This window comes from Cervus canadensis, chromosome 19 (genome assembly GCF_019320065.1).
Source record: "Cervus canadensis isolate Bull #8, Minnesota chromosome 19, ASM1932006v1, whole genome shotgun sequence".
NCBI lineage: Eukaryota > Metazoa > Chordata > Mammalia > Artiodactyla > Cervidae > Cervus > Cervus canadensis.
Window position 1 is genome coordinate 40,064,348 of NC_057404.1, and position 15,221 is coordinate 40,079,568.

Here is a 15,221-nt window from a genome sequence, read left to right on the forward strand (position 1 = left end):
TCCCCTTTGTAGGTCATAAAAAAGTCTGTAAGGAGGTATAGCAAAATCTGTCTCTCTCTTTTGAGCAGTCACATTTCTTAATCTCATTTGTTTATACTTTCTATCTTACTTAAGTAAGTAAAGTTGCTCAGTCGTGTCCGACTCTTTGCGACCCCGTGGACGGTAGCCTACCAGGCTCTACCATCCATGGGATTTTCCAGGCAAGAATACTGGAGTGGGTTGCCATTTCCTTCTCCAGGGGATCTTCCTGACCCAGGGATCGAACCCAGGTCTCTGGCATTGCAGGCAGACGCTTTACCGTCTGAGCCACCAGGGAAGCCCGATATTTAATCAGTCACATATTTCTTATGTAGTTATATATCATGCAATATCTGCTAAAATTTAATTTTGAAAAAAATGTCTTAAACTTACAGAGAAGTCATAAAAATAATACAATATACTCCAAAATAACCTTCACCTTAATTTCCAATCCCTAAAATTTTTCCACAGAAAGTAAGTTGCAAATGTAATTGTGAACTTATTTTAATCATACTGGCATGTATAAAAACAATAATATATCAAATGTCTATGATCATGGCCTCCAAAGCATGGACTACTGCCCATATCTATACCACTTATTAATACTACAGATTCTTGCTACTGACCAAAAAATATCTAAGGTGAGGTGTGGACTGATGAAAGTAACCTCATCACTATTATTCAGGGAAAAACAGCATTACTGCTGGTACAAGTTAGAACACACTATTCAAACACAAATGACAGCATAACTCTTGTAGATAAAAATAGTCCCTGTTTGTTCCTTTGGCAAGGTCTATGCGATCAATCTGTCTGCTTCCATCTGTAACTTCATGTGTTTCCTTTATCATAGTGTCAAATCCTCTTCAAACAACATACGGCCTTGGGAATGTGGGGTTAAGACAGGGAGAAAAGGACCGAAGGGTCCATAAGGACCAAAATATTTAAACTGGATGTCATCAGGGTATTTCCCCAGTTGGAAATGACTAATGGAGAGGAAAGATGTAGGAGCTGGAACTCCTCCCCAGTCCAATTTCATAAGAACAATTGAGCAGATTTAGAGTCTTCTGATATTTTTTTCTTGAAGCCTTGAATCCTGAAGCTTTTGTTCAGCATCAGGGAAGGCAGCCTTAGAATGTCATTTGCAGCTGATGCCTGGGGCCTCTGTCACACCCCCTCAGCCTTGCTCTTCCATTTCAGTGCAGCCGCAGTAGACAGTCCTCTTTGCTCATCGACTCACCTTAGTGTCAGCCCCCAAGCAAACAGACGTCTTCCTGCATTCTGACCTGTATGTGTCCTTCTTGGACATGGCAGGACAGGAAAACAACATGAAACAGGGCGTGGCCAACATGAAAACATGGAGCAAGAATCTGGGAGAGTTCTTTTCCAGGCCATAACCCTCCATGGGACTGGGTGGATTAACACTCCCGTGTCTCAGCTTTCAAGGAGGCATTGTGCACATCCAGTGAGCCTGACCCATGCAGCAATCTTTCTGGCTCTTCTCTGTTCCTTCATCCCTCCTTCCTGGGATAAACTACCAGCATCCTAAGCTTTGTCTCTCACTCTTTTTGGAAACCTAAATTAAAACACCGTTCACTCCTTTGATATAGTTAATGCCTAGTTTACTAAAGGCAGCTGGATTTAACTCTGCTTGTTTTACCAAACGCCCCCAAGAGCAAGGGTGATGGCTATTTCATCTACCATTTTATCCCCAGAGCCCATCATAATCACTTGAGCAAAGAAATTCCTGGCTAGAAAATTAAATTAGTTAAAATGAAGCAAAAGAAAATTCATTTTTATTCATAATTTTTAAAGATAACACTAACCCCTCTTAGAATGGCATAAATGTCAGTCAAGAATCCAGCTTCCGTTTTGCTGTTGAATATGATCATGAAATAGAAAAAATTTCTGAGTTGAAGAAATGGTTCTTCAAACTGAACCAAGCAGTATCTTTAAGGGAAGGTGACTATATTTGTAAAGACATCTTAATGGACCCTTAATTGCCTCCTTACTTTCCCTACTGCCTGAATATTTAGCATGTAGAGTTAGCATGTTTACACAGACATCTCACATGTATTTATAAACATATCGATAGGGATGTAGTTTGTTCTGTCTCCTTTTCACATCATAAAAATATAAAACAATATGTTTCCATTTTGGTCAAGACTATAATTTTGCTAAACCAATTAGGTGGCTGGTTCATTAGGTACTTTTCAAACCTAACATGAAAGTAACTATGAGCTAGTTAATGCCCAGGCTACATCATTTTTCCATGTCTAACCTAGTTTCCCCCTAAACTCTGATGAAGGCATTATTTCCTCCAACATTTCTTACTCTCTTTCATTTAAAATGTCTTTTGTATTCTTTATTGCTTCCCGTTTCGTCTGAGAATCAAAGGAATCCTACAGATTCTTTTCTTTTCTCAAGTGTCAGGAGGCTAGAGATTCAGACCTGTTTATTTTTCATTGACCTTAGAAATTAAAACCTTTGTGTAACTTTTCCTGTAAAATGATGGGGACCTTCCTAACCAGATGAAATCTCAACAAAGATTAATAATTTTAGTTCAATCTCTTTCTCCTGCTCTATCAGTGATTATGTGCCCATGTACATGTGTGTGTGTGCGCGCGTGTGTGTTTGAGTCAGGGCATGTGAGGTTAGAGCAGCCCTAGCCTCCAAGTTAAAGACATCTTTTAGAATCTCTAAAACACTATACCTAGCCTCTCTCACCCTGCTTCTGATGCCCTGTGAGGACACCCACAATCCGACAATTGTCTTCCGAGTTTTACATTTTGTTGTAGAAACTCCTGGTGATCTGGACTTTTTAGCTGCTCAGACAATTGGTTACAATTCTGATCTTCAGGTAAACTCTGTGCTTTGAGTTTATTATCTATTTTTATGCCTTATTTTTTTTAATCATCATGTTTCATATTCATAACTGCCTGTGGTTAATCTTGTCCAATATTTTTCTCATTGTATTTTTTCCTTATACTTTTTGATAAGCAGGACATGAGACATCACCACTGCCTTCTTTCCAAGAGGATTCTCATCATCTAGAAAAGTCTCTTTTACGTATTACAGATGGGTCCTGTCACTCACTCCAGGCAATAACCAAACTCAGATTTCTAAGGAATAAATTATAAATTGTTTTAGTATGTCACATGTCTCCCATGTGGTAGTAGTGATTACTTGCCATTCATTCATTCTTTCGTTTATTCAACCAGTATGTATTGAGCGCCTCATTCTGGGAGCAGTCAGATATTCTTTAAATAGCTTGGAAATTAATGTGCATATTGAATGAACTCTGGCAGTCACCTCAATTTTGTATGACATCAGCTTGATTAAAGTAAAATTTGACTTGGTAGCACAAGGGTTCAATTTGAAAACTCTTAGATAGTGGCTAGATTTTAAAAATCACTTTAAAAAGTACTTGGTGTCTATTGGAAAAAGGCACTTTGAGAGAATGATATTGAGAAATCATGAGAAGGCCAGGGGAAGGCTGAGGTCAGGATGAGGCAAGATGGCGCAGTGCTTGAGTAGCAACGGTTGAGAGATTGTGAGTAGGATGGAACTGTGATGCCATTAATACATGTTGAAGAGGAAGCCACAACAAACGCTCCAAAGTGTGTTTGGAAACCTTGTTCATTCAAGGTCCAGGTTAAACAGCATTTATACAAGAAAAGGGACTGTAGCTTCTGATCATAGATTTTTTTTTTTTTTACTAGAAATACACTAAGAATTCACCACTCTTTCAGTGTTTATTTCTGAGGAGATATTATATTTCCCGGCCAAAATTTGCTTGCTCCAGTTTTTCCACTCGAGAAGTGAGGTTAAAAGGCTATGTCTTCAACCCAGAGTCCCATTTTCACATTGCTCTGAGTGTCTCCAGATACCCGAGGTACTAAACTTTTCTCATAATTAGAATGGGCTCTGCCCATACCTGGACATGTGAGCAATTCTGTCTTCTAAGTTATTTATGTTTGTAGTTGTATCCAAAATGTTGTGCTATGTTTAATAACAAAAATGTGGGTATGAACATATAAATATTAAGAACAGAAAAACAGGAATGACAAAAGGACAGAATATTGTTTCAACTTGGTGCCATAATAAGTGACCCATAGAAAGTCTGAGTCCGCAGTGTGAATGACCTGTAGGAACTGGTTGTGGGAAGGATGAACTCCGAGCAACTCAAGGAAGGTGATCTCCACAGAGAACCCAAAAGACCATGAAAATGTTTGATTTGGAAGAAGCAGCTACGAGGGCGCACATGTGTTCAGTTGCATCCAACTCTGGGATCCCAGGACTGTAACCCCCAGGCTCCTCTGTCCATGGGTTCTCCAGGCAAGGATACTGGAGAGGGTTGCCATGCCCTCCTCCAGGGGATCTTCCCAACCCAGGGATCAAACCCGAATCTCCTGTATCGGCAGGCAGATTCTTCACCACTGTGCCACCTGGAGCAAAAAAATTAACTCAGGATTTTCAGTGACTTCCTAAATGCAGGAGAAAACTTTTGTTTTCTATTCCTTCTTTTGAGACTCAGCAAACTTGAGGAAATTAATCACTGTGGATGTAAAACAAGTGATAGGTGAGAAGTTAGACTTATGTGCTAAATTAAACGCAGCAACATTCCATCATTTTTTTCTTTTACCTACTGTTTCTTTTGACCTAAGTGGCTTAATTTGCACACAATATCTACTCCTTGCAAAAGGCCTTGGTGTAATAGGAGGTCAAAAACATTTGGTATGAAATTAATTAACTACCTTCTAAGCAAGTTCCCCAAAGCATCAGTTTTGCCTTAGGATAGGGTCTGAGAAGGTTTGAAGTGGAAATGTTCCTTACAAGAGAAAAAGAATATTGGAAAAGAAATTAAAACCAAGGGGGAGTGGAAAGAGTTTCAGCGCAGATGGCCTGGTTTGTGATGGGAAAAGAGGTCAGGTGTAATATAGCATTTCATTTCATTTCTAAAATGAAAAATGCCTACATATTGGCAAGAAAGTCTGGTGTTCTGATTCAGCCAAGGAGGTCATGTCAAAACTTTATCTTTTAAGGAAATAGATCATGTAATTGGTTGCTTGAGAGTAATTCAAAGTTGGCACAATTGGAGAGCCATTTCCCCTGAAGACTTGCTCCTCTTAAATTGAGCAAATGTCAGAAGCAGACATTAAAAGGGTAATGTTTGTCTTCTAATTCTCAAAGACTTTATTGTGTGTGCTTCCTGTGGACTTGTGTACATGAACTTTCCTAGGCTTGTGTAAACGGTTCATACCAGGCTGCCTCTGACCACTGATCCCTTAAATGGAAGCAGCATTTCAGAAACGATTAGTGGACTTGAAATAGAAGGAATGGTTACAACACTGATTCGTAACTCTTTCAGACCCAATGCCCTCTTTTCATAACAAGTATGTTTTGTTTATTAGTGTTGGATTTTCATTAATTTTTTAAAAGCAGAAACATGAAATGTAACACAAATAAATAACTTAATTGCTTTAAACCTCCCTTTTTCTTTGTGTAAGAAACTTATATCCATCTATAGGTGGCTGAAGTTATCCATCACAGTTGTTTTTTAAAAATAATATTTGCATTGATAGAATTTTGAGCTTTCTAGAAAAATATCACTATGACTTAACAATGTTTTAGGGAAGGATAAAAGGATTGTTTGGTGATTTTTGGCTTCTGGATTTTCTTTTTAAAATATTCAATTAGAGTTTTTTGTGGTGGTCCAGTGGCTAAGACTGCACTTCCAATGCAGGGACCTGGGTTTGATCCTTGGTCCGGGAACTAGATTCCCTCTGCCTTAACAAATAGTTGGCATGCTACCACGAAGACTGATGATCCTGGGTGTGGAAACTAAGACTTGGCCCAGGTGAGTAAATAAATAGAAACATTTAAAAAAGTTAAAAATCCAATTAAAACATGTGCAGGGTTTGAAACATTCAAGTACTGCTAAAAAGCTTTCCTCATAAGCGAAATTCAGTTCACTCAGTTGTGTCAGACTCTTTGCAATCCCATGGACTGCAGCACACCAGGCTTCCCTGTCCACCACCAACTCCTGGAGCTTGCTCAGACTCATGTCCATTGAGTGGGTGATGCCATTCAACCATCTCATCCTCTATTGTCCCCTTCTCCTGCTTTCATCTTTCCCAGCATCAAGGTCTTTCCCAATGAGTTAGTTCTTCACATCAGGTGGCCAAAGTATTGGAGTTTCAGCTTCAGCATCAGTCCTTCCAACATATTCAGGACTGATCTCCCTTAGGATGGACTGGTTGGATCTCCTTGCAGTCCAAGGGACTCTCAAGAGTCTTCTCCAACACCACAGTTCAAAAGTATCAATTCTTTGGCACTCAGCTTTCTTTATAGTCCAACTCTCACATCCATACATGACCACTGGAAAAACCATAGCCTTGACTAAATGGACCTTTGTTGGCAAAATAATGTCTCACCTTTTTAATATGCTGTCTAGGTTGGTCACAGATTTTCTTCCAAGGAGCAAGTATCTTTTAATTTCATGGCTGCAGTCACCATCTGCAGTGATTTTGGAGTCCAAGAAAATAAAGTTTCTCGCTGTTTCCATTGTTTCCCCATCTATTTGCCATGAAGTGATAGGACTGGATGCCATGATCTTAGTTTTCTGAATGTTGAGTTTAAGCCAACTTTTTCACTCTCCTCTTTCAGTTTCATCAAGAGGCTCTTTAGTTCCTCTTTGCTTTCTGCCATAAGGGTGGTGTCATCTGGTGGTAAGCACCATTGCCATACTATATCTTCCAGCCCCCAATACCTGCTTCTTAGAACTCTCTTTAACTTTTATCCTCCATAGTTTTAAATAACAGGTTTGCACTGCTTTTTCTTTTCTTAAGCTTTATTGATATATAGTTGATATTAACATTATAATAGATTTAAAGCATACATCAAAATGAATTGATATGCATATATATTGTGAAAGGGGTCCCTCATCTAGTTAAGTAACATATCCTTCCCCTCACATTGGAGAAGGAAATGGCAACCTATTCCAGTATTCTTGCCTGGAAAATCATGTGGACAGAGGAGCCTGGTGGGCTACAGTCCATGGGTTCACAAAGAGTTGGCCACAACTGAGTGACTGAGCACACATGCACCCTTCAAACAATTACTTTTGTGTGTGTGAGAGAACATTTAAGTTCTATACTCAGAGTGCATTTCTATTGTACAACACTGTATTATAGTTATGTAACTCTAGTCATCATATTATATATTAGATTTTCAGGACTTATTCATCTTAAAACCTTATTTATACAAAAAATTGCAACTCTGTGTGATAATGGATGTTCATTAAACTTATTGTGGTGATCATTTTGTGATACAGGCACATACCAAATTATTTTGCTTTATACCTAAAACTAATACAGTGTTACCTGTCAACTTCATCCATGTCAATACAAAAGATGAATAATGTTTTATTACTTTTTAAATATTTTAATTCCCATACAATAAAATTATTAATAGCTTCTGTTTTTGTGTACAGTTCTGACTTGTAATACATGTATTGATTCACAGAAACACATCACAATGAAGTCAAACAGAAATTCCATCACACCAAAGAATTCCCTTGTCCTGACCAGACCTTAGCCCCCACCCTAACCATCTGTAACTTGTCACAACAGTTTTGCCTTTTCCAGAATGGGAATGGGATACAGGATCATATAGCATGCAATCTTTATAGACTGGATTCTGTTGAGGCTCAATTCTCCCTTGCTTTTCCATGGGTCTTGTGACAAACTTTATTCCTGACTATCTTTGTGAGACTCTGTTATGATCATTTCAAGTTTGTTTGGTAAGATAGAGACAGGGGGAAGATTTATTTTAGACCACTATTTTAAGGATTAGGTCTCTCTATAAGCAAAAGCTGAGCAGGATTACTTGGAGCCCCTTTATAAGATCGGGGTTTTCTAAGGTGTCATTCCTCAACTATGACAAAAACCCTCTGTTTTTGTTTAAACCTACATTTGTCTTGCATTTTGCCCATGGGTTAGGGACTAGGGGAACTTCTTCCAACATGAAACTCATGCTGGCTGCTGCACTGTGAGAAATAAAGTCCTTTGCCTCTGATTCCTGTTTTCTGTCTCCATCTATGAAACTGTTAGATTATTAGCTTGCAAGTTGAGTAAGACCTCAGACCCTTCATGATTCTTGATGCTTCCTCCATTTAGCAAAATGCATTTTAATTCATTATGTTATTGTGTGTATCAGTAGTGTATTCATTTATTGGGGCTGCAGCAACAAAGTATTGGTTTAAAACAATAGAAATCTATGGTCTTCCAGTTCTCCAGGCTAGAAGTCTGAAATCAAGGCATCAAGAGGGCCTTTCTCCCTCTGAAATTTGTAGGGGAATTCTTCCCCATTCCTTCCTAGTTTCTGGTAGTTTGCCAATCATCTTTAGTGTTTCTGGCTTGCAGCTCTATTACTGCAATCTCTGCCTTGGTTGTCATGTGGCATTCTCCTTGTGTTTCTCTGTCTTTACATGGCTATCCTGTTATATGGTCACCAATCATATTGAATTAACGGTCCATCCTATTTCAATTTGACCTCATCTTAATTAAGTACATCTGCAACAATTCTATTCCCAAATAGGGTTACATTCTTAGGTATTGGGGATGGAAACGTCAATATAAATTTTGGGGGGTACACAATTCAACCCCATAACAAATAGTTTGTTTCCTTTTACTGCTTGCTAAGTAGTATCACACTGGGGCTTCCCTAGTGGCTCAGTCATAGAAGAATCTGCCTGCAATGATGGAGGCATGGGTTTGATCCCTAGATGGGGAAGATCTTCTGGAGAAGAGAATGGCTACCCACTCTAGTATTCTTGCCTGGAAAATCCTTCGGCCAGAGGAGCCTGGTGAGCTACAGTCCATGGGATCGCAGAGTCGGACATGACTGAGCGACTAACAAACCCTTTCGCTTTCATTCCATTGAACTGGATGTAGCACAGTTTGTTTATCCATTTATCTGTTGAAGGACATTTGGGTTGTATAATTTGGGTGCTTATGTATGATGCTGCTATAAACATCTGTGTATAGAGTTTTGTGTGAATATTAACGTTCATTTCTCTAAAGTAAATACCTAGGGGTGGGATTGTTGGGTCATATGTTAACTTCATCTGAAACTGTTAAACTTTAAAAGAAACTGTTTTCCAACTGGCTGTATCAGTTTAGATTTCCACCAGCAATGCCTGAGAGTTCCAGTTGCTCTGCGTCCTCACAAGCACTTGATATTGTAATTTAAAATTTTGTTCTGTGTATGTGTTTTGCCATTTCACATAGATGTATAGTGCTTTCTCACTGTAATTTTATATTTCCCAGTGACTAATAATATTAAGCATCTTTTCATATGTTTATTTTCCACCTATATAATTGCTTGATGTATTTGTTCAAATCTTTTGCTCATCTTTAAATTGGTTAGTATGTTTGCTGTTACTTTATTAGGAAAAATTTGTATATATTTTTTATATATATGTTGCTTGATAGAGATGTAATTTGAATACACTTTTCCCAGACTATTTTTTGTCCTTTCATTTTCTTAATAATGCCCATTTACAAAGCAAACACATTTTTAAGTATGATGCAGTTCAATTTATTTTTTTCTTATATAACTGGTGTTTTTAATATCATACATGTGAAATCTTTGCCTAATCCAAAGTCACAGAAATATTCTCCTATGCCTTCATCTAAAGATTTTATGCTTTGTGTTTTAAAATTTGAGTCTATGATCCATTTTGAGTTAATTTTTGTATAGGATGTGAGGTTGAATTCACTGTTTTGTTTTTTTTTTTCTTTTCACCAGTGAAACTCCAGTTGTTCTAGTATCACTTGCTGAAAAAGTTATCCTTTCTCCATTGAACAGCTTTTCACAGTTCTCAATTGACCATTTGTGTGTGTCTATTTCTGGACTTTATTCTATTGAAAAGCTTGTAAGTTTGTAATCACAGATGTAAACTATTATACATACAGTGGATAAACAGCAAGGCCCTAGTGTATAGCACAGGGAACTATACTCAATACCTGATGACAATCCATAATGGAAAAGAATATGAAAAAAATGTATATATATGTATAACTAGATCACTTTGTTGTACAGCAGAAATTAGCAAAACAGTGTAAGTCAGCTATACTTCAATTAAACAAGTTTTTTAAATAGATAAACCATTGGAAAAAAGTTACTTAAGAGACAAAAAAAAATTTTATCCCAATTATTTATTGCTAACTTCAAAATTCACTTAGTAACTCTTCCCTCCTTGCTTCTACCAATCTTAAACTATTTTCGTAAAATTTGTCTAATTCTTATCAGGTTCCTCCATGCAAAGATTCACCTCAGCCCACAACACCCTCTTACATATTATGCTTTTGTTTGCTCCTTCTAGATTTACTCTGACCCTGCCAGGGTAGTATTTACACGACCATGGTAAGAAATAAACTAAGAAGTAGTTTAAACTTTACATTTTCAGTTTATTTTTGTGGGGAAAGGGAAATAACATCAGGAGCTGCAAAAGAATTTTTTTTTATAGCTTATCAATGTTTACTTTTAATTAACTGAAAATATTTCACGAGAATCAATTTTTTAACATTTTCAGGATTCTAGATTTATTTTTAACTTATTTTTAATTGGAGGATAATTACAGTGTTGATTTCTGCCATCCAATTCATATATGTGATAGTCTTTTGCAACTGGGAAGATAGAAGCCAAGAGAAGGAGTATGAGAAGAAGCATAGGAAGAGCCTAGGTCCTTGATAATATTGAGCCACCAAACTAAGCCTGGAGCCATACAGTCCCTTCTGTCCATGTCACAGACTGTAAATGTGTGAAGGATTTGAGCAGTTAATCAGGCATTTGGTCACTTGTAACTGAAAAACCTCCTGATACAAAGAACTGATTTGGTTCCCCTTTCACCTATCATTCTCCTTTTGTGAGCACCACCCTTATGCTTTAACCATAGAGGCTGCGTGTCTGCTTAGTCACTTACTCATGTCAGACTCTGAGACTCCATGGATTGCAGCCTGCCAGGCTCCTCTATCCATGGAGTTCTCCAGGCCAGAATTCTGCAGTGGATAGCCATTCCCTTCTCCAGGGGGTCTTCCGGACCCAGGAATTGAACTCGGGTCTCCTGCATTGCAGGCAGATTCTTTGCCATCTGAGCCACCAGAGAAACCCTAACCATAGTGGTCGAGATATCACTGTTTTTCTGGAGCTTCTTATTTGCTCTTACTTTTTCTTCCAGGCTGGAAAGCCTTCTGATCCCCTCCCCGATCATCCCTCACCTACCAACCCATCCTCATAGTAAAAGTCCCAACCAAATGCCATTTCTTCTAGAAGGGTTTTCTGACTACATGAACCTCCCCAACTCCCACCACACTCATACATACTTGCAAGTGCACATACACACACACACACACACACACAATCTTCATCTATAGAATATTTATTTTAAGGACCCATGTGACTCAGTATGCTGCTAAATACCACATCCACAGCTAAAGTTTATTGACTGATTATTTTGTGCCAATTACCATGCTAGTACTTTATTTGCACTATGCTTTTTAATCTTTAAGGAAAGTTTCTGAATTAATTACTCTTATTGCCTTCATTTTACCAAGAATACAGCGAGGTTTAAAGAAGTTTAGGAAGTTTATCAAGGTCACACAGGTAAGTGGTAAGTAGCAGAGCTATAAAAATTCCAACTGAGGTCTAATTCCAGGTTGGAACTCATATAGAGTACATTGCACAGAAGTGAACATGTGTCACACAAACATTGATTTCTTTTCACTGCTATTTTAACTTGTGAGAGGAGAGATTGTGACTTGAATTTCATTGAATGTTCCTCTCTGCTCACATCTGCCTAGCACAAAGAGCTACGCAATAAATGGATGGGTTGATCATATCGGAGTCCTTTTCTCTGAGAGCCAGAGTTCCTTCCTGCTTATCCAAGTGACATGCCAGGCTCCAGTTGCAGCCTGACCCTTTCTATAAAAACTTCCATCTATATTAGTCTCTGGTCAGTCCTGCCAGAACTGGGATGAGTTAATTCTCTCTAAGGTGTTAGCAGCTGACAGCGGCTTGTAGTGTTCTTTTCTTCTGTGAATCTTTTTAATAAAGGACTTTTGGAGAAAGTATTGTTGAAGTCAAAGGAATGACTTTCTCATGGTAAAACTTCAGGTACACTATGAGATTCTTAAAGATAAACCACCTGGTGGTGATAGTGAATGCGATTGTTATCGTAGGAGGAGTGATGTGGAGGAAACAGTCATTTCAATATGAAAGCATTTCCTTCACTTTGAGACACATGAGGTTTTTTCATTGATTCTTCACAGAAGAGTATCTGGAATTACCACCTTGTCTGTCTTTTGGTAAGTCTTACAAACTTGAAAAGGCCTCCACATCCTCCCCATAACCTGTCTAGTAGTGGATGTTGAGGTTTACATAAATACTTTAAGTTTCCATATTTTCATCTAAATTAATATTCATTAAACTGTAAGCAAAAATTAAATTCATTATGCATAATTCTGTGCAGTAGCAATGCATGCATGCTAAGTTGCTTCACTTGTGTCCGACTTTTTTGCAACTCTATGGACTGTCCCTGCCAAGCTCCTCTGTCCATGGGATACTCCAGGTAAGAATACTGGAGTGCGTTGCTATTTCCTTCTCCAGGGGATCTTCCTGGCCCAGGGGGTGAACCCGCAACTTTTATGTCTCCTGCATTGGCAGGCAGGTTCTTTACCACAAGCACCACCTGGGAGGCAGTAGCAATGGTGAACAGTAAAATATTTGTCCATGCCAGATACTCTGTTGAATTAGAGAGGACTGAACTTTAAGTTTTCTATACAAATAAAGTAGGACATGGTTTCTTAAACTTGTTTGATCATAAGAATTTTGGTGATGCTCATTAAAATATAGATTCCACTCCAGACCTTCAGGTCCAAGGAGAGACTTATGAGAAAGAATGGGAAAACTGAGGTAGGATAAGGTTTTTCACTGTCCTTTAATAAGGGTTTGCCACTTGGGCTCTGGAGTAACTCGTATCTTGAGATCATGCTGAAAACATTTTTATTCTCTTTCCCTCCCTGCTATTCTTCCAAGAAATATTATGCCAGGCACTGTTACATGCTGAGAAAATACAGATAAGCAACAATTCTTGCTGAAGTGTCAGACAAAGACAATGAACAATTAAATAGTGTATTAAATGCTAAAATAGAGGCAGTAGAGGACACTATGCATTTAAGAGAGGAGGAAACGCCTGGTTCAAGTATTTAAGGTAAATTTGACATCCATAAAGAAGAGGTCATTCCACATAGAAGATGTATGAACAAAGACTTAGAGGCTTAAGGAAACCTGGTGTTTTCTGAGCACTGTTAAATGTCTGGCATGGCTGAAGCTCAAGTTCCGGTTGGGGAAAGTGGGGGTAGAACAGGAAGAGTCAGATGGTGAACAGCCTCACGTGCCACCTTGAAGATGTTGGACTTAGCACTGTCGGTAATGTGGAACTGTTTGGGAAGAAACCTACATGTCCCTTGCACTTAATGTAAACTGATTTCAGAATATAACTTGATAAGAACCTCTTAAAACTGGAGTTTAAGTCAACTTTGCTTTGCGCTAACCTTATGTAATAGTCTTTGAGCTTTCTAATCTAGTGGAGACTCTTCTCAGCGGACATCTTATATAGAACACAAGGTACAAAACAGATTAACAGGCTGTTTTGGCTGATGCAGAAAGCTCAGCCCCATGACACTCCTGTAAACGTGAGGTTCCAAGGAACAGTCTGCAAATCAACGTTCTGTGCTCCCCAGAGACTGGATAATCAGATGGAATTGGACTCTTCCTGTTGGAAGGTAGCTTCAATTTATCTCTGAAGAGAGCGCCTTCTACTGTATCTAGCATGGCTCTCTCCATGAAGCATCGTTCAGAAGATGTTTGTGGCACTGAATTGAGTCTGCCTAGGTTTTAATTCTTCCAGCGAAGGGGAGGCCTCCACTTTCTTCTAAAGTTTACTCTCTAGTTAAGCTGCCTCATTCACTAGCAACATCTATGGTCAGTAGGCATCATTCTGATTTAAGTTTTTTGGAATAATCAACTCAATGTTAAGGCTATTATGTCTCTTTCCCTTTACCTTTTAAGTTTCTTTAATTGTTCCTTAAAATAGCCCCTTTCTTGCTGGGTCCCCATTTTCCCACATGATTCCAATTTGCCAGTATTGCCTCTTGAAAATGCCATCACCAGGAATATGACCATTTCTTTGGCCACTTTTTGTCTCCCATTGTAGAAGGAAATGGCAACCCACTCCAGTATTCTTGCCTGGAGAATTCCATGGACAGAGGCGCCTGCCTAGCTACAGTTCATAGCATCACAAAGAGCTGGACATGACTGAGTGACTTTCACTTTTCACTTTTGCCTCCCATTACAAGGTATGCATTTATAAAAAAATAAATTTACCATGAAAGGACCTCACCAGGGGCTTCTGTGGTTGGCATTAGCTCAAAATTTATACAAAAGGAATAAAGATGAAACAGCAAGTAAAAATGGCATTACAAAGCAGCTCAGCCTTAAGCCAGACACTGTCTTACTGTCTTAATAAGACAGAATGCTAACATGTAACATTGTAACGAAAACTGATAGGCTGTCAAGATTGTCAGGCTTCCCTGGTGTTTCAGTGCTACAGAATCCACCTGCCAATGCAGGAGATGTGGGTTCAATCCCTGGGTTGGGAAGATGCTCTGGAAAAGGGAATGGCAACCCACTTAAGTGTTTTTGCTTGGGAAAACAGTCCATGGGGCTGCAAAAGTTTGGACACGACTTAGCGACTAAATAACAAGACTGCCAGGCATTTGTGTGTGTGTGTCTGTGTGTGGAAAAAATATGAGCCTAGAACAATCCAAGGAACATAGCAGAGGCTATTTTCTGTGGCATGAATAAAGTTGAAGGCTACCTACAATAGGAAAAGGACATACGTTAGTCTGGGTATTGCAGATTTGCCTGGCTCAAGGGGCTTCCAGTCTTGAAACAAATGTAGGCAGGCAGGACAAGCTTCAAGGTCCCTGCTTCTCAGCAGTGTGACAAGAGGGATCCAGTACATGGATCCAATACATGGATCCAGGACATGGGAGACATTGAACTAGTCAAGGTCAAGTGTGAGACATTTAAGTCATCCCCATGGCACGGTCCCCCCTGTGGTGCTGGCTTCAAGTTCG